At 38.6% G+C, this 22,959-nt stretch overlaps 1 protein-coding gene and 1 pseudogene across 1 annotated transcript in view; both read right to left on the bottom strand.

The window, feature by feature from the left end:
* CNTNAP5 (contactin associated protein-like 5) overlaps window positions 1-22,959 on the bottom strand; it is a gene marked incomplete at its 3' end in the record, with an annotated part of 476,754 nt that overhangs the window by 213,858 nt on the left and 239,937 nt on the right. The window lies entirely within an intron of this gene.
* On the bottom strand, window positions 6,087-21,721 carry LOC102870536 (annotated as a pseudogene).

The following is a 22,959-nucleotide window of genomic DNA, read 5'->3' as shown; positions in this document are numbered from 1 at the left end:
TCTGTTCAGCTCTTTGATTTCTTGGTTTCTTCCTTTATCTTTGGCTTCTCAGCTCTCTAATGCAATACTCAGAGTCTCATCTGATATCCATCTTGGTTTTTTCTTCTTTTTCAGCCTTTGTAATGATCTTTTGCATTCATTCTTCATGGATGATTTTCTTGATATCCTCCCACAGCTCATTTGATCTATGCTCATTGGTTCTCAAGGCTTCAAACCTGTTCCTGAGATGGTTTTGAAATTCGAGCAACTCGATGGCACATAACTATAAACAGCAACAACTTTCAAATGTAATTCTCCTCAGAGTACCAGGTGAGACTTAATCTTTCTTAAGCTCTACACTCTGCTACAAATTCTACTACCTTAAGTATTCTTTTAGGACAAATTAAGTATCATTTTGAATACCTAAAACTATCCAATTGACTCACATTTTCCCTCTAATTACAATTACAATTGCCAAATTAACAAAATCCTTAATCATCTTTTTACTATGTGTTGTCATTAAATTAACTAAAACCGTAATCATTATTTTTAGTATATCTTAGCATTACTGGATGGCAGACGACAACAACAACAACAACAATTATTTTTCCAATATATTTTAACATAGTATTATGCCACATGGGAAGGGAAGCATCATACATAGATTTTAAAGAAAATTTTAGAATCTTTTTTGTTCATTTTCATACTCTTTTGTGTTTCCCCCTCAATAGCAGCAACAGTAAGGTTTTGGTTTTCTCCCTCTCTTCTCTTTTAAATGTAAATTTCCTAAGCCCCATATTCAAACAAACAAACCTTATTCAAAAACAAACCATATATCTATGAGTCTGAAGCAATGGATCCCACTCCTTCTGACACCAATATCTAAAGGGGAGTGGGGTGGAACAGACATTGGAGCACAGGGCCATTAGCGTCTGTGTGAAAAGGTCAGAGGGAATAAGAACAGCATGGTGTTCCATTTAATTTTTTACAATATTCAGTTTTCTTGAATTCAAAGTTTGTATGTTTCACATTCTAATTATTAGTGAATGATCTTCCTCATTTTTAGTTTCTTCCAACTTGAGAGTCCAACCTCCAGTGCTTTATGTGTCTAATGAGGTAATTAATTTTGCTTTGTTCTTCATAGGGTTTCAGAAGACCTCCACTTTAGTACAGTATTTGACACACAAATGCTATCTATGCTCATAAAGGCAAACAATAAACAAGGACACGTATATGTATCTAAACTATTAAGAAGAGCAACATTAAATCACTTCCCCAATATGTAAAACAGGCAAGTGATTTTACTTCTGAGATCATGCCCTAAGGATGAGCATACATACTGTCAGATAATGGTGCAAGTTTTGACTTGCCTGTGGATCAAGCCAGCAAGTCTACAGACAGCCGTGTTGCAAGGTTGGGCAAAGGTCCATGCCTTTGTGCATATAGGCTTTGGTCTTTCTGGTCAAAATGATGAGGGGACTAGGCAAAGCTTGGGAAAGGTGGGCCTTGGGGCAGGCCAGTTCAGGACTCACAAAAGTCCTACCATCAAGTCAATAAATTATTTTGCAGAAAATCTGCATAGTTCCTTCTCTGAATTTCACCCCAAACTCCCTAGTGAGACTTCTTTGTTATGCACATACAACATTAGCATTTTAAAAGGAATTAACACTAATGAACAAAAGGACAGAAGTTTATGGCTTGCTTCATTTACATTTCTATCCTCATTAACCCTCATTTTTGCCTTAGTAGCTAACATCTATTGTTTTTGCTTCTTTCCTGTGTCTGAATATCCTGTATTTCTGATAAGATTAGGATGTAAGATTTTTCTCCCCATATTAAAAGTCTTTCATATCATGGAAATCAGGAAGCAAAATTACTGACAACCTTGTTTAACACCTTGATGTGAAATATACAATTTAATATTGCAATTTGTATAGGTTTTCCTGCAGGATGTATCCATTTTGGAGTTTGGAAGGACCTGCCCTGCTATCTGTACTGATTTTCCACTCTTTATAATTTCCCCCCTTTTTATACAGCACACCAAATATACTGTTTTTCTTGGCCTTTAAAAACTACAATGGCTGAATTTTGTCAGTGCAACAAACAAAGTCAGATGTAAAAGTACCCACACTTGCACCATCTGACTCTCCAGAGACAACAGTAGATGGACTCAAGAAATGAAGAAATCATAGAGAACAAGTTCAAGCAGTGCCTCACCAGGCTTCCACCACCTTATTTCTTCTCCTTCTTCAATTTTTAAATTAAACAAGACTTTTCCCATCTTCCAATATGATACTACTCTTAAAATTTTACTCTTTAAAAAGAAGCAAGTAAAAATTAAATTGCAAATGAGCAATTTTAGAAACATTTTCTTTCCAATTCCTGTATTCCCAGCTACTCTCTCCACAGAGATAATAGAGATAATTTTCTCTTCTATTAGCTGTGGTGCTGGAGAAGGGTACTGAATGTACCATGGACTGCCAGGAAAACAAACCGGTTCATCTTGGAGAGGATTAAACCAAGCTACTCCTTGGAGGCAAAGATTCTGGGGCTTCGTCTGACATACTTTGGACATGTTGCCAGGAGGGACGGGTCTTTGGAGAGGGACATCATGCTTGGGAGTGTGGAGGGCAGCGCAGGAGGGGAAGACCCTCTATGAGATGGATTGATTCGGTGACTGGGGTAATCCGGATGGGTGTGTCAGAGGCGGTGCGGTTGGCGCAGGATAGAGCAGGGTTTAGGGCTGTTGTGCATAGGGTCGCTATGAGTCGGAAACGACTCGATGGCACATAACAACAACAACAACAATTATTCTAGAACGTTTTTAGTTTCACCACGCCCACACAAACATAAAAAACAAGCAAACAAAAAAACCAAAAAACAAGACACAGAGAGAGATTGACAGAGAGATGTAGTCTACTACTATATTCTATACGTTATTTATGGATAATTGGATTATTTTCTATATTTTAATATTACAGATAAAGTAGAAATCAGTCAATGGAGAAGGGCACTATTGGATAGTTGAGGGTCGGCAAGGGGAGGAGGCACTTCAGTGAGTTGGGCTGACACAGTGACTGCAATAATGAGGTTAAACACAGCAGATTCTGTGAAGATGGCATAGACACAGGGTTTTCTCTTATTTTATATGGAGTTGTTATGAGTTGGAGCCAACTCAAGGCACCCAAAAACAGCAGCAGGTCACTGGAGGACAAGTTCCTTTTCTTTAACATCATATACTGTAAATGTTAATTATAGAGGATTTTAAAGATCTGCTCAGAATTACTAAAATAAACAATGGTTTAAATTACCACTGTGATAATTTATGTTTTGCAGTAGTAGTGAATATTATAAAAACAAGAAGAACTGTTTATTTAACTGATGATAATCCACTAAACAATGAAATAAAATTCTAGATACCCTTCTTTCTCAGTACTACTTGGCTCTCTTGATAACGGCATTTAAGGTATTGAGATTTTGTAGAGTAACATCTGCTAAAGCACATTTCTAAAAGAAGTGCTAAAATCATTGAATGTGTGTATATTAGTAGGAGAAAGGCGTAATATTTTATTTTTAAATATTCTAAATAATTATGACTTTTACCATTTGATACTAAGGAGAGTTTTCAAATAATGAGTTAATTTTAACTCTGTCATCTGATCATAATATATTTATTTTCTTTACCAAATTTGAGAAGAAAACTTATTTTACTAGCTCTGGTGGCATAGTGGCAAGAGGCTGCACTACAAGCCCAAAGGCCATTAGTAGTTCTTAGGGGGAGAAGGATGGGCAATCTCCTTTCAAGAGATTAACTGCCTCTGAAAACCTGCCACTGAAGGGTCAGCTATGCATGGGTTCCTAGGTTCCTACTCCAGAGTACATAACAAAATGTTTCATTCACAAATGTTTTTCTTTTCCCCCTCTGAACACTCACAGAACAGTGACTTGTAAGTTCACTTAAAACAAGGTAGAATTATATCTGTCTCTGTTCACACTGCATATTCCCAACTCTAAGGAAATCTCATGGGATAATTGGAGGAAGAATGCTGCAGATCCTCAGGCCTGACCATTCCTTTGAGGAAGCCTGACAATGTCCTCACCATATCTTGACAGGCAATTAGATGACCAGATCCTGATAAAACGCTAGGTCAGATCACATCCTGACAGGACCCCACACCCCAACTTCCTGCACAATATGTTGTTGTTGTTATGTGCCATCGAGTCGCTTGCGACTCATAGCGACCCTATGTACAACAGCCCTAAACTCCGCTCTGTCCTGTGCCAATTGCACTGTCTCCGACACTCCCATCCCGATTATCCCAGTCACTGAATCAATCCATCTCATAGAGGGCCTTCCTCTCCTGCGCTGTCCCTCTGATGTCCCTCTCCAAGGACCGGTCTGTCCTCACAACATGTCCAAAGTATGTCAGATGGAGCCTCAGAGTCCTTGCCTCCAAGGAGCTCTCCACTTCACCTTCTCCAGGACAAACCTGTTTGTTCTCCTAGCAGTCCATGGTATATTCAACACTCTTCTCCAGCACCAAAGCTCAAAGGCATCAATTCTCTTTCTATCAACCCTATTCACTGTCCAACTTTCTGATGCATAGCACGAAATTGCGAAGACTATAGCCCGGGTCAGGTGCACCTTAGTCTCCAGCCTGACATAGTTTCTTTTCAGTACTCTTGAGAGGTCCCTCACACCTGACTTTCCCAATGCAATTAATCTCTTGATTTCCTGGCTGCTGCTAGCCAGAGTGTTGATTGTGGAGCCAATCAAACTAAAGCTGTTAACTATCTCAATCTCTTCACCATCCATACTGATGCTGCCAATTGGCCCAGTGGTGAGAATCTTTGTTTTCTTGTTGTTGAGCTTCAGTCCATATAGAGGCTGCAGTCCTTGACCTTCTGCAGCAAGCACTTCAGGTCCTCCTCAGTTAAAGGCATTTATTTCGTAAGGCACTAGTTTGTCTTCCATAGGAAGTTCTAGCACAAAATTTTTGTGTGTATCTCTGGTAGGTTTCTTAACCGAAACCAAATATCTCATGTTTAAAGCAGTTATTCCTTGCAACCAGAGAACAAGAGACTGATTTAGACACCCTGTAGTTAAAGACCATCACCATCTCTCAGTATGTCATATTGAGATAGGTTGAGTGTTGCTAGGATGTTGAAAGTTATGATATCAAGATTTCAAATACCAGCAAGGTCAACCACAGTATGCAGGTTTCATTGGAGCTTTCAGACTATGATAGACTAAGCAGAAAAGTCTAGTGATTTAATTTTAAAAATTAGCCCAAAACAATTCTATTGATGAAACCTGCAAATTGTTGGATATAGTAGCAAAAGGTGAACACTCTATGTTGGAAGATATTTAAAATGCACTGTGGTTCATACATACCAAGGTGACGTGAGCAGGCTTAGTTTCATATCATTGTGTATGAGGTCACCAAAGCCCAAGCCAACTTTATGATAACTAATTACAACAATTCAAGAGGAAACACTCAACACCTAATAAACGTTATGTTAATTCCCTTCTTTCTCTCATAATTATTTCCCCTACATGATAATCAGGATACAGATTCATTTGAAGCACGAAAACCTTGATAAAGCTATTTGATTCAGATGGCAATAGTGATATCAGGCCAGATTCTGGAGTGGATAATTACATGTGTGACTTTCTTATTTCGATCCCAAAGGCAAAGTGCAGGTGCTTTCCGTAGCAATTTTCTCTCCTTACGGAGACTCCTGACTACTACTGTTCAGTTGCCATCTAACCTTGGAATCCTGTCCCTTTACTTTCAAGATTAAATCCAATTACCTTTACACTGTGTTAACTCCTCCCTGTAAATAATAAGCTTTTAAAGAGCACAAAATAAATTTTATTTATCCCTTTCACTTCAGTGTACTGCGTGCTTATAGCAAAATGTCTGATAAATGAAGTGATCTAACAGACATTTTATGAATGAGCAAATGAATATGTGACTCAATCCCTTTTAATTGTGAATGAAAGAATTCTTTGATATTACCAAGTCTTACACAATTCGCTAAGATCTTTTAACACTCCCTGACCAGATATTCAATAGATGTAGAGCTACACTTCTTTCTTATTCTCAATAGCATATATATAATTTAATGTTCATAAGAAGAACAACCAGATAATCAAAATCCAGGGAATCAAAGCTGCCATCCCAAGCATCAAATTTTGTCTGGACAGTGGAGCTCAGGATGTTCTTCTTCCCCCGCGACTCCACTTCAGTAGCCAGAAAAGATGTCATGAAGCTCACGGATGCTGCGTTCTAGTTGCCGGATCTGGTTGTGCCAGGCAACAATCTCATTTAGGGCCTGCAAGGTCACTTGGGTATGCTTCAGTATATTGAACAGGAACACCTCGCTCATCTACTCCAGTTCCTAATCAGACACCATCCCAGCTTTCGTGATTCTTCTCCTGGTACTGGAATTGTGTTGAGTTGCATTTGCTGATGAGCTCCACCGATTGCTGAGATAGGATCCATGCTGGGTGTTTCTTAGCCTCCTGTTGACCAAGTTACAATTCTCATTATCTTCCTCCTTCTGGGGCACTATGGCTTTTAGCTGTGTGCAGATTTCCCTCCCCAGTTGTCTGATCTCTTCATATAGGTTCTGCAAGTCCAGCTTCATACTTTCCTTGGGAAGGGGTGTGGCCACGCGTGACCTGCACTTCTCCAAATCCATGACTTGAATCTCTAACTTGACAATGGACTGCTGAATTATCCTGACTTTCTGGGAAAACTCATCTGGGCATCCCAGCCAGGTCACACCCGCCCAGGTGCACCACCAGTGCCATCCACTCCTTGTCCTCATCCTCTGAGCTGTCATCTCCCTGCTGCAGCTCGCTTGTTGGTCCTATCCCTCCTGGTGGCCTGAGCTCCTTCTCCCCAGCTCCCTGAAACCCTAGAGCCTCAAAGGTATAAGTTTGGAATTTACTTCACCATCTGCTCTCTGACACTTCCCTTCCTCACCCTGGAGAACCCTATGCCACCAGAGGTCTTATCCCAGGCACAGCCAATGGAAAAGAGACAGCCACGGGTACCCCCCTCCCAAGATTACAGAGGTTAGATTTCCCTCTTCCTCCACTCCCTCCTCCACTCAGTTTCAGCCCCCCCGCCCCCCCCCCGCCCATTCTGAGATGTACTATGGCGGTTTTGTTGTTGTTGTTGTGGTTGTGGTTGGTTGGGTTTTTTGTTTGGGTTTTTTAATTCCCTTCTCTTTTCCATCCAGCTTTTCAGAGTAAGCTTGTCAAAAAGAGGCATTTTGGATATAGAGCAGAGGTGAGTGGCTCTGGGCTAAGAAAGCAGCAAGGAGCCACAACCATGAAATTCAAAAGATTTGTGTAAAACACCGAGAGCAGGACACGGAGGTCTATGCTATCTTCTAACGCACTGCCTTAACACATGCACTCCTTAATTTTTAAGCCTATTTAGATGATCTTCTTCTATACATTGATTTGACCTCATTCTTGGTATTTTCTGTTGGTTCTACATGTTCATGGCTGAGCTTAGGTATGAGCCCATTCTAGTTATATTGTAACAACACCAGCACTCCAAGTTTGGCTTTCCTCATCGCTGAGGGAGGTGAACCTAACAAATGTAGAGAACTCAGAAAAATTAGGGCATGAGTCACTTCTGAACGGGAGCTCTGGTGGAATAGTCCATAGAGTTGTGTTGCTAACCTAAAGATGTACGTACCTCTCTGGTGATTTGACTATACCAACAGCTCTTCAGGAGAAAGGCAGCTCATCTCCTTCTGTGTGATGCACAGCATCAAACACTCAATGCAGAATGAGCTATGAGTCAGTTTCAAATTGACAAAAATGAATGAATCAAGTGTAAAAGAGCTATTCCAAGACTTTTATTTGTCTCTAAACCTGGTAATAAAGTGAACGCCGTACTTTCTGACATCAAGAAACTCAAGATTTTTGACATGTGAGATGAAAAAAAAAAGTAAATAGTAAGTTTAGTTTGGGAAAATATATTTTGTATAATATTTCTACAAATATTTTCATCTCTACAAAAATATAATTCTTCACTTAATGTTCCACACTTGTTCTCCTCTCCTGAAAAATACTAGTGTTAAAGATGTTATCCATTTTGTACTGATAAGGAGCTATCTGAGGACAGCATAGCAGAGTGTTATTGTTACAATGGTTCTGAAACTTGCCCTATCTTGAGCCAACCTCACCATTTCTGATACACCTGCCCACACTGCCACAGTCACTGTGCCAATCCATCTTTTCCTAGGTTCTCCTCTCTCTACACTTCCAAGCATGATGTTCTTTTCCAAGAACTGGTCCCAAAGTATGTGAGATGGAGTTTTAAAATCCTTGTGTCCAAGGATCAACCTGGTTTTACTCTTTCCCTTACAGCAGCCAGGAAATTAAAAGACATAGTGCATTGGAAAAGTCTGCTGTCAGGGACCTCTCCAAAGTACTGAAGAACAATGATGTCAGTCTGGAGACTAAGGTGTGCCTGATACCTGCCATGGTCTTTGCCATTACTTGCTATGCATCAGAGAGTTGGACAATGACTAGCGATGATAGAAAGAGAATTGATGCCTTTGAGCTTTGATGCTGGAGAAGAGTGTTGAATATACTATGGACTGCTAAGAGAAAAAAAACAGATTTGCCCTGGAGAGGGTGAAGCCAGGCTGCTCTTTGGAGGCAAGGATTCTGAAGCATCATCTAACATACTTTGGAAATGTTGCAAGGTGGGACCAGGACTTAGAGAGGAACTTCATGCTTGTGAGGGTGGAGGGACAGCTCAGGAGAGGAAGACCCTTAATGAGATTGATTAATTCAGTGACTGAGGTAAGGTGGTAGGTGTGTCAGAGACAGTAAGATTGGCACAGGACAGAGCAGGGTTTAGAGATGTTGTACATGGGGTCATAATGAGTTACAGAGGACTCGACGACACACAATAACAACAGTACAGACCTGTCTGTTCTCTTAGCTTCCTGGTCTAAGTACAGGTTTTGCATGAGCACAATCAAGTGTTCTGGGATTCCCACTCATCTCAATGTTAGCCACAATTTGTTGTGATCCATACAGTCACATTCTTTTGGAAAATGATGAAATGCAAATAAGCATCCTTCTGGTACTCTGTTGTCATCCTAGTACCACTTACTCTTCTAGATTCTACTTGTATTTCTGGCAGTTCTCTGTGTATATACTGTCTAGTAGTTTCAGAATAATCTTCAGCAAAAAATTTGCTAGCATGTAGTATTAGTGATATTGTTCAATAATTCACACACTCTATTGGATCACTTTTTTGGCAATGAGAACAAATATGCATATCTTCCAGCCAGTTGGGTAGGTAGCTGTACTTAAGGTTTCCCAAAGCAACCCACTGAGCACATCCTGGCCTGCATCAGTTTGTTGAACTATATCACTTGGTATTCCATCAATTCCTTGGACTTAATTCTGCCTCCCAGTCCTTCTTGGTACAGTGATTCTGTATATCCCTTTCATTTTCTTTTAATGACTCCTGAACAACTCAAATTTTTTTCCCATAACATCTTTAAGTATTGTAACTTGAGCCTTGAATTTGTTCTTCAGTTCTTTCATTTTGAGTAATGATGAGGGAGTTTTTCCTCTTTGGATTTTCTGACTTAGTTCTTTACACAATTCATGATAATACTTGGTTTCTTACTGAGATACCCTTTGAATTTTTGTTCATATCTTTATTTCAACATTTCTCCCCTTTGCTTTTGGATCTTTACCTTCTAAAGCAATTTTCTGAGTCTCTTCAGATATCCATTTGTGTATTTTATTTATCTCCTGCAGGCTTCAGTATGGATTGAGGCTCAATGTCAAGAAGACAAAGATTCTCACCACTGGACCAATTGGCAGCATCAGGATGGATGGTGAAGAGATTGAAATTGTTCACAGCTTTAGTTTGCTTGGTTCCATGGTCAACACTCTTGGCAACAGTAGCCAGGAAATTAAAAGACATATTGCCATGGGAAAGTCTGCTGTTAGGAACCTCTCCATGGTACTTAAGAGCAATAGTGTCTTTCTGGAGACTAAGGTCCATCTGTTAAAGGCTATTGTTTTTGCAATCACTTGTTATGCATCAGAGAGCTGGACAATGACTAGGAAGGATAGAAGGAGAATTGATACCTTTGAGCTGTGGTGCTGGAGAAGAGTATTGAATGTACCATGGGCTGCTAGGAAAAAAAACCCAGATTCATCCTGGAAAGGGTTAAACCAGCCTCCTCCTCGGGATTCTGGTGCTTCTTCTGACATACTTTGGACATGTTGTAAAGAGGGATAGGTCCTTGGAGAGGGACATCATTCTTGGGAGGGTGGAGGGACAGCGCAAGAATGGAAGACCCTCTATGATGTGGATTGACTCAGTGACTGGGGTAATTGGGATGGGTGGGTCAGAGGCAGTGCGATTGACACAGGATAGAGCAGAGTTTAGGGCTGACATACATAGGGTTGCTATGAGTCGCAAGCAACTCAAGGGCACATAACAACAACAATAACAACCTGGCCTTTTGCTTTCTTCATGGATGTTATTCTTGAAAGTTCCTCATATCTCATTTGGTCTTTTTTAATTTATTAGTGTTTAATGTCTCAAAGGTGTTCTTGAGATGGTTTTTAAATTCAGGTGAGATACACTCAAACCATATTTTGATTCTTGTGGTTTTAATTAGCTTTCATTTGAACTTGCACATGAGTAACTTTGGTCTATTTCACAGTCAGCATCTGGTTTACACAGTTGACATCGAGCTTCGATGATTCCACAAATGTAACCAATATGATTCATTTTTTAGTCCATCAGGTGAGGTCCATGTGTATAGTCAACATTATAGCAAAGCTGTTTGTACTTACTAGAGAAATTGAACATTTAACGAGAGTTACTTTAAACAATATTTACACCAGTAGAGTTTTGGGGAAGACATGCAAAGCTTAGATTTTTCTAAATGTTTAAAAATATTTGAGTAGATTATTACAAGAGAGACCTTAAAAGAGAGGGCTGAAAATTAATCAGTCTTATTTACTCCCTAACTATGCACAAACACATTGTTAAGCATTTACTTGTGACATGATTTATTTGGGCTCCCCACCCCTCCCTTCCTTAATCATCTCCTTGCTTAGATATCTTTTGCCATATCTTTTACCATCACTGATCTTTCTATTATCTCTTTGGTTTGATTTTTCCTGGAATGTCATATAGTTGGTGTGAAAAAGACCAAAGAATAAGCCTTTGAAGACCAATTTGTCTCAGCTTTTGGTATGCATTTTAAATTCTACTGTGTTTTATTGTTTGTTGTTTTTTTTTTTGTAGCCTGATTACTCCATTATTTTTATAACTGGATAATATCCCATTATATTCATGCATGTGCCAATGTTTGTTTATCCATTTAACTATTGGAGGGCCATTAGTTGCTTTCTAGTTCTAACAATTCTAAATAAAGCTACTACACATATTAATTAATGTGCAGGATTGTTTAATGGACATAAATTATAAAAGTAAAACAATTTAAAAGAATAAAATGAAATAATTTAGTGTCCAAATTATATACAATATTTGAATTATAGATATGTATTTAGTATATATTATATATAACAGTCTTGATTTCTCTACCCCAAAGATATGAAAATAGTTGTTGTTGTTGTTCTTATGTGTGGTCGAGTTGCCTGCGACTCATAGCAACCCTATGTACAACAGCTCTAAACCCTACTCTAATCTTATTTTCTCTATTCCAGTCTTATTGTCTCTGGCACACCTATCTCCATTACCCCATCACTGAGTCAATCCATCTCATTGAGGATCTTCCTCTCTTGCACTGTCCCTCCCTCCCCCCAACAGCCTCCCAAAGACTGGTCCCTCCTCGCAACATGTCCAAAGTATGTCAGACGAAGCTTCAGAATCTTTGCCTCAAAAGAGCAAATTGGTCTCACCCTTTCTAGGACGAACCCATTTTTTCTCCTAGCAGCCATGAAATATTCAATACTCTCTTCCAGCAGCACAGCTGAAAGGCATCAATTCTTTCTGATGGATTGCAAGTATTTTCAAAGACTATGGTCTAGATCAGGTGCACCTTAGTTTCCAGACTGACATTGTTGCTATTCAGTACTTTGAGAAGTCTCTGACAACACACTTTCCTAATGCAATATTTTTTTTAATTTCCTGGTTGCTAGTACCATGAGTATTGATTATGGAGCCAGCACACTAAAGATATTATAAATCTCAATCTTGTCACCATTTAGCATGATGTTGTCAATTGGCCCAGAGGTGAAAATCTTTGTTTTCTTGATATTGAGCATCTAGCTAAAATAATCTTAAATAATAAAAATACTGAAGGAAAAAATGAAGAACTTGAACTATCAAGCTTTAAACTTACTACAAAGTCTTTTTTTCTTATTTTTTTAAAATTTTATTTTTTTATTCATTCACTGTTTTACAATTTCTTCTCTCCTCCCTTTCACCTCCCCAGTACACTTTACATGAGCCTCTTGTTTCAGATTATACATATAATATCTAATCATATATAAATCACTTTTAATAAAGAAAATTAAGTACTAGCACACAGAGAAAAATATAAATTGGATGGTACCAACAGCACAGTAATAGGGTTGTATATTTGTAATAAATTTATTTTGCACATGAATGACAAAACAATTCAATAGGGAAATAATAGTCTTTTTAGTTAACAGTGCTTAAGTAACTGATAATTACATGAAAAAATAATAAATCAGACTCTTATTTTAGAACATATAAAATATTTCTTTTAAAGAGTTAAAGACCTAAATCTGTTGTTATGTTGTTAAGTGCCAGCGAGTGGAAGTAACTCATAGCCACGCTATGAACGGAAGACCTGGGCACCTGTATAACTTTTGTCCTTTCTCCAGGTAAATAGGGTTTCCAGAGGCAAGCTATTTCAGAAGTGGATGCCACTCTTGCTTCCAAGCACCAAACACTGTCCACCATGAGTAACCATTCTTGCATTTGACACATCAGTGTCACAGTGTTCAGCTTCACAGCAAACATGAGTTACCTCTGTACAGTAAGTGGACATACCAGGGTTATACAACCTAGAATGTTTCACCAAAAACAAGTAAAGGCAGACCTGAGGGCTGCAGATTAGAGTCATCCACCTTTGTCTTGGGAGCATGACTTTGTGTCCTCTAGGCTAACTGATTTCTCTGTATGCTGTTGTTGTTGCTGTTGCTGTTCTTGTTGTTAAGTGCCACCCAGTTGGAGGCAACTCATAGCTACCTTATGAACAAAAGACCTGGATACCTGTATAACTTTCGTCCTTTCTCCAGGTTCATAAATATATAAAATAAAGAAAGCTCAGAATAAAGCAGGCTCAAAGAGTCACAATTTAAAATTAGGTAATAGTTTCTTGAATTTGTGAATGACACACATTCAAAACAAAGAAAATTAGCCTACACCAACATAAAAATATTTATGCATTAAAGGCTATAATATGAATTATTTGGAAGTAGGAGAACATCCACTTCCTAAACAACATGCCTCTGGAAACTCTATGAACTTTGAGAAACGATAAAAGTTTTAAAAAGGCTTCAGGTCTTCTATGAGTTGTTCCCAATTTGACGACAATCAACAACAATAATATGAATTATAAAAGCAACATAGCTCCTTAATGGAGAGAATGACTTATTAAAAAGGGTTAAGAATAAAGAAGTTAAATAACAGCTAGACTCTAAGAGAGATGCAAATTAAAACAACTACAAGATATCATCTCACCCCAGTAAGAATAGCAAAATTTAACAGAACAGCAAGCAACAAATGCTGGCAAGATTGTGGAGAAACTAGAACCCTTAGTCACTGTTGGTGGAAGTGTAAAATGGTGTAACCACTGTGGAAGGCGGTATGGAGCTTTCTCAAAAAGTTGCAAATAAAGATACAATTTGACCCAGCAATTCCACTACTGGGAATATATCCCAAAGAGACCATAACTGACACCCAAGCAGATATATGCACATTCATGTATAAGGCAGTTTTTTTTTCACAATGGCAAGGAGTTGGAAACCATCTAAGTGCCCATCAACAAACGAATGGATAGAGAAGCTATGATATATTCACACAATGAAATACTATGCTGCATTGAAAAACAAGGAACTTATGCAATATTATTCAAAATGGGTGATCCTGGAGGAGATTATGCTAAGTGAAGTATCTCAATCACAAAAGGACAAATACTTCATGGTGCCACTGTTGTAAAACAGGACTAACATCGGAGTTGAGGGGAGACTGAGAAAGATGAGTTCAATAATGTATACTGCATTGAAACAGATGAGGGAGAAAACTGTTTGAAAGGGATATGTGATTAGGTATTTTTGTCATAATGGGAGTCCAGAGCGAAGGCTGCATAGTAGAGTGGACCTATGGGGAGGGATTGTAAAACAATGAAAGAATTTTACTTTTCCAAGAGTGTAGTGCACTGAGGGGAAAGGGATGGGGGGGGGAAGAAAAGTGCAAGAATGAAAGAATGGAAATCCAAAGCCTCTGTAAATTTTCATTGAAATTATTAATAAAAAATTTAAAAAATAGCAGCTAGAAATCAGTTTTTTAAATCTAGTAAATCATATCAAATAGTGAAAAGTGGAGGTCAGGGTTGTATCTTTTCTCCATACCTATTAAATTTGTTTGCCAAGCAAATCAATAGAAAAGGCAGATTATGAAAAGAAGAATAAGACATTAGGACCGGAGGAAGAATCTTCAGCGACTTTTGTTATGCAGAAGACATAATCTTGTTCTCTATAAGTAAATGGGACTTAAAAAACTTGCTATAGTTTTCTCCGTGGTCATCCATTTTGATAAATATTCCATGAGTCCTTTGTTTTTCACTGCAGCATAGTATTCTATTGTCTGAGTATACCAGAGCTTCTCTATCCTTTCGTTTGTTGATGGGCACTTAGGTTGTTTCCAACTCTTTCCTACTGTGAACAAAGCTGCAATGAATATGGGAGTGCATTCAAAATGGATGATCCTGGAGGACATTATACTGAGTGAAATATATCAGTCACAAAAGGACAAATACTGCATAGTGCAACTATTGTAAAACTGGACTAACATTGGGGTTGAGGAAAGACTAAGAAAGAGGAGAAAAATAAGGTACACTGCATTGAAACAGATGAAGGAGAGAACTGTTTAAAAGTGATATATGATTAGGTATTATTATCATGACAGGAATCCAGAATGAAGGCTGCAGAGTGGAATGCACTTAGGGAGAAAAATGCAATAATGAATGAATGGAAAAAATGTATCGATAATTTAATGAAAAACCAATATGCATTGTAAGTGTTCACAAAATAATAATAAAAAAGTCTTTTAAAAAACAAAACAAAACAAACAAGCTTTCTATAGAAAATAAAAGACTACAGACTTTAATATGAATTACAATTCAACACCAAGATCCTCACACTGGACCAATAGTCAACACTGTGATATAGGGAGGGAAAAGATTAATGCTGTCAACAATTTTATTTTACTTAAATCTAGAATTAACAACAATAGTAATAGCAGTCAAGAAATCAAAATTGTTGTGTTGGGAAAATTTATGGTCAAGGACATCTCCCAGGTATGCTTGATCCAAGTACTGGCATTTTCAATTACTTTCTATGCATCTTAACATTGAGCAATGAATAAGGATGATAGAAGAATTGACGTCTTCGAATTGCAGTGTTAGAGAAAATATTGAGTATACTATGTATTGCCAAAAGAAATCTATCTTGGAGGACTGCTCCTTAGAGGTAAGGAAGATGAAGCTTCATCTCATATAATTGGGGAATTTCATCAGGAGGGCCAATTCTTGGGGGGAAAAAACCATCAAGCTAGGAGAGGTGGAGGGTCAGAGAAGAGAGTAAGACCCTTAACAAGGTGGATTGACACAGTGATTGTAGCAATAGACTAGAGCATGTTAAAGATAATGTAGATGGAATTTACTATTGTATGTGATTTACAGTTTCAGAATCCCAATGGAGGGTCAGCTGTGAGTTGTTTCTGACTTTGATGGGAGAGGGAAAGAGAGAGAAAATTGATATAGAGCCCTGGTGGCATTGTTATTGCTGTTGTTATGTGCCCTCATGTCACCTATGACTCACAGTGACACTATGTACAACAGCCCTAAACCCTGCTCTTTCCTGTGCTAATCTAATACCCCAGTCACTGAATCAATCCATTTCATTGAGGGTCTTCCGCTCTTGCACTGTCCTTCTACCTCACAAGCATAATGTCCCTCCCAAAGGACTGATCCCTCCTTACAACATGTCCGAAGTATGTCAGACGAAGCTTCAGAATCCTTGCCTCCAAGGACCAATCTGGTCTCACTCTCTCTAGGACATACTTGTTTGTTCTCCTGGAAGTCCATGAAATATTCAATACTCTTCTTCCCTGGTGGCATTATTGTTGTTGTTATGAGCCGTCAAGTCACCTGAGACTTGTAGAAATCCTGTGAAAAACACCACTAAACCCTGCTCCATCATGTACCAATCTTATTGTCTGTGACACACTTATTATCCCCATTACTCCAGTCACTGACTCAATCCACCTCGTGGAGGGTCTTCCTCTCCTGTGCTGTCCCTCCAACTTCCCAAGCATAATGTCCCTCTCCAAAGAGAAATCCTGCTTTGCAACATGTCCATAGTCAAATGAAGCCTCAGAATCCTTGCCTCCAAGGACCAATCTGGTCTCACTCTCTCTAGGACATACTTGTTTGTTCTCCTAGCAGTCCATGGTATATTGAATATTATTATCCAGCATCATAGCTCAAAGGCATCAATTCTCCTTCTCTCATCACTAGTCATTGTCCAGTTCAGCTCTCTGATGTGTAGCAAGTAATTACAAAGACCATGGCCTCTATCAGGTACACGTTAGCCTCAAGACTGTCATCGCTGCTCTTCACTTTGGAGAGGTCTCTGACAGCAATTCCCAATGCAATTCAACATTTTAATTTCCTGGCTGCTGATACCCAGAGCAATGATTATAGAGCTAAGCAAACTGAGGCTGTTAATAATCTCAGTCTCTTCACCATTTATCATGATGCTGTCAACTGGCCCAGTGGTGAGAATCTTTGTTTTCTGGATGTTGAGCTTCAATCCATATTGAAGGCTGCAATCCTTGACCTTCTACAACAAATGCTTCAGGTCCTTCTCAGTTTCAGCAGGCTGGGTTGTGTCATTTGTATAATACAGATTGTTGAGGAGTCTACCTCCAATCCTGATGCCACACTTCTCCTTGTAGAGGCCAGCTTCCCAGATAATCAGTTCTGAAAACAGATTGAAAAGATGTGGAGATAGGACACATCCTTGATGCACACCCTTCCCAATTTTGAACCATAGAGTTTTTCCTTCCTCTGTTCTGATGTCTCTCTACTGGCCCAATTATGATTTTGCATAAGCACAATCAAGAGTTCTGGGATTCCATTCTTCTCAGAGTCAGCCTCAGTTTATTGTGATTTACACAGTCAAATGCCTTTTCATAGTCAATAAAACACAGAAAGACATTTTTTCTGGTACTCTCTTTCAGCCAAGATCGATCTGACATTAGCTATAATATCCGTAGTACCGCAGCCTCTTCTAAACCCAGCCTGCACTTCAGGCAGTGATCTGTTGATGTGCTGTTCCATTTGGTTTTGGATAATCTTGAGCAGAATCTTACTTGCATGTAATATCAATGATACTGTTCAATAATTCCTGCACTCTGGTGGATCACCCTCCTTTGGAATGGGAATAAACATAGCTCTTTTCCAGTCAGTAGGCCAGGCAATAAGCAACAAAGAGAGGAAACTTTTCAGCCAGGTAGATTGATACCATGACTACAGCAATGGCTTGAGTATGTCAGAGATTTTGAGGATGGCACCGGATAAGATCGGGTTTAGATCCTTTGTTCATAAAATCACCATGAGTTTACTTGATCTGATGGTATCAAACAACAACAACAAATCAGGTTTAGATCTTTTGTTCATATAATCACTATGAGTTTACTGACCTGATGGTATGAAACAACAAAAACAAGAACTGCCAAGAAAACAAATAAATTTGTCTTAGAAAAAGCATAACCAAAATACTCCTTGGAAGTGGGAATAGAAAACCTTCATAATTTGGCCATGTCCTCAAGAGGAACTAGTCTTTAGAAAAGAATATCATCTTTGGGGTGGGGAAAGAGGCTCTAGGAAGAAGAGAATGTCTCTCATTCAAATGGATTTAAGCAATTTCTTCAACAATAGTGTAAGAATAGCAGATATTGTGAAGATGGCACAGCAAGTTTCCATTACATTATACACAGAGTCACTATGGGTTAGAGACAGCTCAACGGCAGCTAATAACAATGGTGGAAATTAATTGGAGTTTTGAGCAAATGGAAAGAATTTGGAGAAAAGGTTAGAAATAAAAGATGAAAGTGTAATTTTGCTGAATATAGTTAGAGACTGCCTTTGGAGCTCTGGTGTCATAGTCACTGCCGACCTAAAGGTGGTGCTTCCCTTTTCAAATTCACCAGTGGCTCCAAGGGAAATAGATGGGCAGTCTTCTGATGTGCACTTTGCAACTTCCAAAATCCCACTGGATGGTCAGCTATGAGTAAATTCTGACTTAATGAGTTAGAGTGAGTTAAGGGGGAGGGGAATACAAAAACACTTGGTTTGCCATATAGTTTTGATTTCAATTTTTAATTAAATTCTTCTTTCTATATAACTTATGGTGTTTGAGAGTCGAGTATTTGGCAGGTTCTTTTGAAAGTTTTCTTTTTATAATATGTATTAACTCATTTAATTCTTAGAAAAATCTAAGGAGATTGATGTCTCATACTGCTCATTTTACAATTGACAAAATTGAGGTAGGGATAAATTAAGGAACAGGCCTTGGTTACAACTAATAAATTTTAGAGCAGCAGTTTCAATGAAAGAAATCTTTCCTAAGAGCCTATTGAGTAAGTTGTTTCATAACCTTCATTTCCAGTACACTATTATGCCAGTTAACTCATTCCTTCCTCTGTCAGTCATGGAATTTATGCACAATAATTGTTGATGTTTTTAAGTGCTGTCGAGTGGAGTATGACTCATAGTGATTCCATGAACAACAGATCTGAACCCTGTGCTGTGCCATCCTCATCATCTCTGACACATTCTAACCATTGCTGTAGTTACTGTGTCAGTTCTCTTTTACTAGCATGATATCCCTTTCCAAGGAATAGACTCTTTTAGTAACTTGCCCAGGGAGCTCTTGTGGCTTATTAGTAAGGAGCTGCGTTGTCAATGTGAAGGTATGCAGTGTGAATCCACCAGCTGCTCTATGGAAGAAAGACAGTCTCCTCCCATGCAATTTACTCCATCTGAAAACCTACTAGAGAATTAGCTACGGGTCAGTTCTGACTCAACAGAACAGAACAGAACAACAACAACAACAACATTTCTAAAACATGTGAGATGAAGAGTTCTCATCCTTGCCTCTAAGGAGCATTTTGCTTATACCCTCTTCAATACATATGTGTTCATTGCTAATTTATAGCTTTACTTTCTGACCATTTAATTTCTGACCACTTTAGTTTTTGACCACTCCCAAAATATGCATGTGCATTTATGCACATACACACATACTGTTGTTGTTGTTAAGTGCAATCGAGTCATAGGTGACTCATAGCAACCCTATCAAAGAAAGACATGGACACTTGTATAACTTTCATCCTTTCTCCAGGTTCGTAGGGTTTCTAGAGGCAAGCTATTTTGGAAGTGGATGGCACTCCTGCTTTCATGCTTGTTTTAATTGAGGAGCTCCACCAAACACTGTCCACCATGGGTAACCATTATCGCATTTGATACATCAGTGTCACAGTGTTCAGCTTCACAGCAATCACAAGTTACCTCTGTACAGCAAGTGGACAGACCAGGGTACACACACACTAATCTTGAATAAAAAACATTATGGTACTGTGAAATTCAATCTGAAAAACACGGCAGTATGGGATTAATTTAAAGTAAAACCAGATTTTGCAGAGCATACATTTAATTTATTAATAATTTTTAGCCCTGTGAACATGGTCTTAGTGGGCCTTCTTCAAAGAAGAAGAAATTCCGTTCTGTGTTTCAGTAACATTCTCTTGGCTGTCTTCCAACACTGCACTCCATCCTGGCATACTCCACAAATCTTTCACCTTATTAATTACTTGTCTGTTACCTACATTTTCCCATTTTTATCATGCTCATGCTCCCAGTATAAAGTTATTCCTTTCATGTGGAGGTTTACAATCACAATTTCTACATTTTACTAAATAAATGAGATTTAATAGAGTCATATTTCAAGCAATGAAGACTTATCCTTATTTGTGGTGCATGGATAGTTGAATTTTGAAAGCAAAGAGATGAAAGCCCACTGAGGAAAAGTGACTTATACAAAGTCTTTAGTTGTGTTAGAGTAATTCCTGGATAGTACTGACAGTTAACAAGTTCACCATAAATGTGGAGGTTTGAGTTTACCCAGATGGCCCTTTAGAATAAAGACCTTAGTGATTTAGTCTTGAAAATGTAACCATTACAAACCTTGTAGAGCAGAGTTTTACTCTGTCACATGTTCAGTTGCCACAAGTCAGAAGAAATTCTGTGGCAATTGATTTAATGATGGGCAGGGTTAGAACCTGCAGACAATGTTTTTTCTTTTATTCAGAGTTTAACGCTTTTAAGCTAGTTTCACTCTAAAGAATATAAAGAATAACAATAAAGAAAATCATTTCCACATACAGCATTGCTGATCCTGAGTTCTAACATGACTCCTCAAAGGAATTGTGAGCCATTCTCTTCTATTACATGTTGTTGTATACCACTGAATGTGAATCGGTCCATTGCTGACCCTTCCAGTGAGTTTTCACAGGCAGTTAATTGCACTGGTGGAGACTGCCTATCCTTCTCCTACATAGCACCTAGTGGATTAGAATTGTGTGTCTTTGAGATTGTAGCATAGCTTCTTACCGCTAGTAATTATATTCCATTGCCCCTTTCCCATTTCTGAATCTCTTATGACTGAATAAGCTGTCTTTATTTTTATTCTTTAGAACTATTCTTAGAATTGGAATAAGTAAAATGGTATTTTACAAATCATGTACTTAAATTATTCATTAAAAGAAATTCTATTAATTTTGCTTTACTGTTGTAGTGTACTGTAGAGTCGGACCTGACCCATAGCTGGCACTCTAGTGGGTTTTCAGAGGCAGTTAATCACATGAAGGGAGACTGCCCATCCTTTTCCCGCAGAGCAGCTGATGAATTCAAACTGTGTGGTTTCTGATTGCAGTGCAGCTTTTTGCCTCTAGAGCATGAGTGCTTGCCTCCAAAATTGGAGAACTGTCAAAGCCTGAGGTTAATTAAAACTTCCTTTATTAGATCACATGACCTTTTTGCATGTTGACCACAAATTTCTTCCTTAAGTGTCCTTCAAGAAATTTTCTCACTCACCATCTCTCACCAGTTCTCACATGTGCAGGTTCTCCCCCAGTTTGCAGAACTAACTACTCATTAAACCACATATGTCTTTAAAGGAAGAAAGTCATACTTTCTTGAACCCCTAGTGGTTATCATGTATAAGTACTCTTAAACATCAGGACTTGGTTAGTTGTTGTCACGTAAGTTGAATCTGAACACCTCACTTACTTTCTCCATGTCCTGGTTTCTGTTTACCCCTAAAATGGCTCACTCTATATTTTACATTGCTCTCAGTCTTTCTTTTTCTTATTCTGGTGACCATTATGGTAAGAAGCTGCACTACAATCCCAAAGGCATGAGGTGCGAGGCCACCAGCTGCTCTGCAAGAGAAGGATGAGTAATCTCCTCCCATGCAATTAACTGCTTCTGAAAACACACCAGAAGGTCAGCTATGGGTCAGTTCCTACTCTATGATACACAACAGCAACAGATACATTAAGAAATAGAACTATGTTTACATCCATGGGTCTACATACCAGATTATTGGCGCTCTGTACCTCAGCTAAAGTTGGTACAATTCACATCTACCCTGTTATTAGGGTCTACATTCTGTCAGAGTTCCAGATCCCTAGTGTGCCCAGGAATTGAGTTCCATCAGTAAGTACATCATGAGAGTTCTTGATGCCAGAATTCTCATAATGCCTGAGTTTGCTACTGATCAGCAGAAACCTAGAGACCTGCTGCAACTGAGCCCCAACAAGCTGGTCCAAATTTGTTTATTCACTCTGTGTTCTCCTTGTTCATCAAGATGCTTGACATAAGCTGGAAAATTCAGTAGAAGCAAAAACAAAACAAAAAGGGAGCAAATTGATGATGATAATAAACATTAGTTTATGTTTTTCAGTTTTGGCTGTCATTTGCTTTTCAGATAGAATATAATTTTCCCAGTTTAGACTTTCAGATACTAGCATAATGCCCTCTAAAATGCAATCTTCTCTCACTCATCCTCATATATGTATTATATTTCATTATTTTATTAAAAAATATTGTTGTTTTATGTGTTACCAAGTCAACTGTAACTCACAGTGACCATATGAACAATAGATATGAGCCATCCTGACCATCTCTAATATAGTCACAGTGCTAATCCATGTTGTTTCTTAAGAATTTTCCTCTCCTACACTGACTCTCCCCCTTCCTAAACATGATATTCTTCTCCAAGGAATGATCCCTCCTAACAACATGCCCAGATTATGTGAGATGAAATATTACTATCCTTTCTTCCAAGGAGCTCCCTGGCCACACTCTATCCAAGACAGGCCTGTTTGTTCTTTTGACAGTCTAAGAGGTATTCAGTACTCCTCTCCAACATCACAACTCAAAGTTATCAATTCTTCTTATGCCATCCTTATTAATTGTATAACTTTCAGATGTGTAGTAAGTTACTGAACAGATCATGATTTGGATCACGTGCAATTTAGTCTTTAAACTGATGAGCATTTTTTTCAGCACTTTGGAGAGCTCCATGACAGTGGATATTCCCAATACAGTAAGTCTATT

The sequence above is a fragment of the Elephantulus edwardii genome, unplaced genomic scaffold (genome assembly GCF_000299155.1).
Source record: "Elephantulus edwardii isolate Elephantulus edwardi_28Jun2011 unplaced genomic scaffold, EleEdw1.0 scaffold00380, whole genome shotgun sequence".
Classification (NCBI taxonomy): Eukaryota; Metazoa; Chordata; class Mammalia; order Macroscelidea; family Macroscelididae; genus Elephantulus; species Elephantulus edwardii.
The sequence above is the reverse complement of the archived record's forward strand: the minus strand, read 5'-3'. Positions and strand labels throughout refer to the sequence as shown.